Source organism: Salvia hispanica, chromosome 6 (genome assembly GCF_023119035.1).
Source record: "Salvia hispanica cultivar TCC Black 2014 chromosome 6, UniMelb_Shisp_WGS_1.0, whole genome shotgun sequence".
NCBI classification, from domain to species: Eukaryota; Viridiplantae; Streptophyta; class Magnoliopsida; order Lamiales; family Lamiaceae; genus Salvia; species Salvia hispanica.
Genome location: NC_062970.1, coordinates 4,096,409 through 4,101,669, shown reverse-complemented (window position 1 = coordinate 4,101,669; position 5,261 = coordinate 4,096,409). Strand labels below are relative to the sequence as shown.

General features: G+C 35.5%; 1 long non-coding RNA gene across 1 annotated transcript; it reads right to left on the bottom strand.

Annotated features, from left to right (window-relative positions):
• Positions 1–613: 613 nt before the first annotated feature.
• On the bottom strand, positions 614–2,605 carry LOC125191810. The gene is made up of 4 exons (XR_007171253.1): positions 2,472–2,605; positions 2,319–2,394; positions 2,178–2,248; positions 614–1,177 (listed from the first exon to the last, which is right to left on the bottom strand). It is a non-coding gene; the product is annotated as an uncharacterized LOC125191810 (long non-coding RNA).
• Between the last annotated feature and the right edge of the window lie 2,656 nt (positions 2,606–5,261).

The window sequence follows — 5,261 nt, the reverse complement described above, 5'->3', positions numbered from 1 at the left end:
TATTGAGTTTGTAAATCAAAAGCAGAATCCAGGAACGTACTTGAAGTCTTAAACCTAAAAACGGTGGATATGTCCATAAAAAATTACTACTATACTAATATTTGCATTGGATATGTTTCCAACGGTTACAGGGCATAAATGTACTTTTACATTTACTATTGGATAGTAATCAAAGGTGGCGTTCGGTTGCCATGACTAATAATCATGAGACTATCCATCTAGGATTAAGTTGTGGAATTATTTTAGTTGGAGGGGGAAGGCTATGACTAATTATGATGAGACTATCCATCTAGGATTAAGTTGTAGAGTTCAATCTTATGAACCAAACATGATACATATTTGATCATGGAATTTAATTTTGGCAACCGAACACCCCCAAAGTTTAACTGAACTAAGCCTAAACATCAACTGCATATTCTTTCTTTAACTAAGACTAAATATTAACTGCATCTCCCTGCATAACTAAGACTAAATATCAATATTATGATTGCCATATTGTCACGCCCGTATTTTCTCCTTAGAAAATACGGTTGATCGCGACTATGGGAGGATTAAAGAAGCGTGGAAGAAAAGGGAAAACACGCATCTTTTGACCAAAATATTTTAATACTACTAATTGAAATAACTTAGAAAACAACATAGTATCATTTCAACAAAGTACCAATTCTAAAGAAATAAAGACTAGAAAGTAAACAATTTTGAAAAGAGTTTGACCCTCAATGCTAAAAGAATTTTAAGGAAAAGACACACTGCGGAAGCGTTCAAGACACGGAAAATGCTGAGTATGAAGACACGACATATCCAACGATACTAAGCAAGCCATAAATAATCCATGAATTCTGCTCAACATCCTCCCCGTCCGTCGCCGCTCAATCTACACATTAAGAAAAAAACAATATGCAGGGCTGAGTACTTGGTGCACTCAGTAGACACATGCCAAAACAGTTTGTCAAGCCATACCGAGTGATCTTGGGGTTTTATATGAAAAGAACCCAAGTCACTAAAAATATTTTTACATAAATTTCGGTTGCAACCATTTTCCATCCACATCACCATCACCCTGAACATACATGACAAGGAACGTGGCCACGAACCAAGTCACTAGACCGGCCAACTCCAAAGAGATAACGCACAATCTACTGGGTGTACACTAGTCCGAGCAGGGTTTGCGGCCCTACTGGGACCCGAATTCGATTAAACATACATGACATAGCCACTTCAGATAGGTTCATTCAAACACAAAACATGGAAAGACAAACAATTTTCACCTCCTTTTCACATAAAAAATTAAAAATAAAAGTATTTTGAACATAGTCCTTATTTAAAAGGAAAAAATCCACGTACTAAATTTCATATTGGGTCAATTAGATAAACTAAAATAGTAGTGGCACACAACCATTTAAATACCCAACACTTAACAACAAATAAAACAGCAGCCTGTATACTCCCAATTCCCAAACATCACACGTCTCCCTCTCTCAAATTTCGTTTTTTTTTTAAACAACATCGTTCTCTCTTTATCTAAATCCTACTGCCTCTGCCTCTGTCCCTGAAAATTTGATACAATTTACTATTTCGGTCCGTCCCTTAAAATTTGATACACTTCACTTTTACCATTTTTGGTAGTGGACCATATTCCACTAACTCATTCCTACTCACATTTTATTATAAAACTAATACTTTAAAAGTAGGACCCACATCCCACCAACCTTTTCAACTCACTTTCCATTACATTCCTTAAAACCCGTGTCGGGTCAAAGTGTAGCAAATTTTGGGGGACGGAGGTAGTATAATACAGTAGCTCCCATATCTGAAACACATATTTCAGCTATAGCTCCCTCTCCAGTTCTCCAAAAATTTTCGTCCAAAATCACAGTTAGGAGGTACCCATCTTTCTCTTCCAACACTCACGTCTCTCATCCTTTTCCCAAATCTAAATCTTTCATTAAAAATTATAGTTATTCGTTTCAAATATTTATGGGCAGACACGGGATTTAATTGAAATTGAAAAGAAACAGGAAACAACTTCTAAAGCCTTAAATATCGAAGCTTTAGGAGGAAAAAGATTATCATTCAACAAGTTTCAAGAAATTAAATTCCAAAACTTTTCCGGGCTGTGATCTACTGTGAAATATATGTGACCATGATGCGGAGGATTTCAGAGATTAAGGATATACCTTTGAAGAGAAGAAAATTTGCCCAAGCAGAAGGTATTGAAAAGTCACACTCTCTCGATTTCTCCTTCCCACTGTAAATGTCGAATTTTGGGGTCAACAACTACAGAGGGTTTCGAATTCAATGGAAGGAGCAGAAATTACCTTCGCGGAAGAAGCAGAACTTGCAGAAGAGAAGATATTGAAAAAAAATCACAACTCGTTGCGTTTCTCCTCCACACTGTGATTTCGAGAATTTTGATTATGGAATCGACCAATATGCAGATTTTCGAATTCAATGGAAGGGGAAGAAATTACCTTCACTGAAAGGGAAGAAAACTGCAGGAACGACGGACTGCTGAGATTGTGGGAGAAGGTGTATAATATAGAGATTTGATTGGTTTGTTGAGAGATTTTTGGTAGTGGAAGCAACGGTGGCGACGTGGATTTAGGAGAGGGAATTTATTTTGATTAAGAATTTGACTGCAGTAGAAGAATAATTAATTTATATTTTGGCTTCTCAAATCGGTCAACCAAAAAGGAATAAAAGCTAGAAACATGGGAGGTAAAAAGATAAGCCTAAATATTTGGTTTAGAGTATTTATTGGTATTTTATTTTTAGTATTTTGGTGATTAAGTAAGAACGCCTAATATTCCCATCGACGACACTCACATCAATCTCGCCGAATACTTTCACCACACGATTAACCAACAACGATCAAGCATTCACTAATTTCATTCACAGTCAATCGAAACAAAGAAAGTATTTTATTTAAGGTCTATCACTCGCTCGTTCTCAAAACAAAACTCAATGTGAAGAGGTTCTAAAAAAAGCGGGTGTTACACATATTGAACGACTGCTATGATGTTGTGGCAAAAAAATTTAATTTGTTACGTTTGAGGATAATTTTGTCAATTAATACAATAACCAGTTATGATAATGTCTTGATGATAATGTCTTGATGCTCGCAACGAAACTAATGTAATTTGATATACACTTAATATGTTGTAAATTCAAAATTATGATTAATTAAATTTCATTTTATGATGAATATTTTTTAATAAGTAGTTACGCCTATTATTTTTATTGAATAAAATATTTTAAAAACTTTCAATTTGTACGAAAAAAAACACTTTGAAATGGAAAATTTTGGCCCAAAATGAAGGAATTCTCCACCTTGATGAAGAGTAGAGAATATTTCCCTTGTTGAGATTGGTTAGATTTAATCCCCCTTTGACAATGTTAAATCCTTTGAGTTGGTCTTAAATATTGATCTGAGCTTGAAATTGTTGCATATTGTTTTTTCAGCTAAGCTCAAATCATGTTATGCTGTACCTATTTGATGTAGCACTATATTTTTCGTATGGCACAAGGATGAGTTAAGTTGGTTCTGGGAAATTAAAGTAAAATAATAAAATGAAGAAAAAGAAGTTATCTTTCCACTTAATCCGTCTTTCCTTATCCCACATAATATTCTTCCTCCTATCACATTTTTAATCACAATTTTTTCCTTATTAAATTGAAATTTAACTCAGTAATGTAAAAATTACATGTAAGTTGGAAAATGGTGGATAGTGAAATTCATTTTAATTAATTAAAAGTAAACATGAGTGATTGGTATGAAAAAAGATGTTACAATATGGGTCATATGCATGTCAAAACTGAAATAACAATGACAAGTTAATTCCTGGCTTATGACTTATACTTGATAATAACCAAATCTAAATCCAAATTATATGTGGACTTTGGTGGGGGCATGACATGAGAAAAGTAAGCACCAGATGACATGGCGAGAGGTCGTAACGCTGATGCGAAGAGAGGCGCAAAGAAGATTGGAGGAGAACTAGTTTCAAAACCATACTTTGTTTATGATTGGGAGAAGAAAATATTTATATTTCATATGTAATGTGAAAATATTTATAATAATCGGCTCGACTCTCTTATTTATAAATAATATGCATTCCAGGAAAGAACCGACAAAGATGAAGCTGATAATTCAGCTCGACTCGATACATGACAAGTAATTAAAATAAGGACTCGATATGGCAGCGCCTGCATGTGAATCAAATTTATACTAGTAGTACAAATTTGAAATTCTTTGCATCCATAGTTATTCAAGACAAACGAACCACAATAGGGCTGTAAGGTCTATACTTCAGCCAAGATTACAAGTAATACAATCAAGAAACTGATCTAGCTATTACACTACTAGATCTACTGTCTTCTACTCCTTCTATTGCACCTGAAACACTTAACACACGGATTAAAAGCGTTCACCTCAACAATAGATAGTAAAAGAACTCAGGAATAACCAAAGAATAGAAACAAGATCAAGAACAATTTATAGGCTCAAGTTGCACCAAGTACAACTGCACAGGTCTATAAATCCGACCCTCAATTCCTTAGTCACCAATTGATTTGCCCCTCAATGGAGAAACCTTAGTAGATAACCAATCTACTCCACCGTATCCACAGAAACCCTAGATCCAGCAACCTCCTCGTTGCAGAGACAATCCAAGGCAAAGCCACGGCCAAAACACCAGTCACCCAATCCTCAGTGTATACACACGCAGAGGAGAAAGAAGAGAGATCTGTCACGCCCGCATTTTCTAAGGATAGAAAACACGGTGAATCGCGACCAGAGGAGGATTAAAGAAGCGGGAAAGAAAGGGGAAAACAGCAAAATTCAACCAAAGCTCGATATAAATGGGAATAGCTCCAATTAGAGTGTCTCAATAATCAACAACTCAAAAGAATATTATCTCTACAATACAAGAACTCAAAAGAAACAATATTCAGCGGAAGCATTCGAGAGAAGAATAATGTCATGTATGGAGACACAACATAATCCGAACATTTGTAAAACATCTTCTTCACTTTTATGCTCAACACCCACCGCGCTCGTCACCGCTCAACCTGCACATTTTTTTAAAACAAATGCAGGGCTGAGTACTTGATGCACTCAGTGGACTCATGCCGAAAACGTTTTTCAAAAAAAATTGTTTATCATGCCATTAACGAGTGACCTCGGGGTTTTAACTTTGAAAGGGGCCCGAGTTACTAAAACATTTCACCAACATCATCATCACCATCAACCTCAACATCAT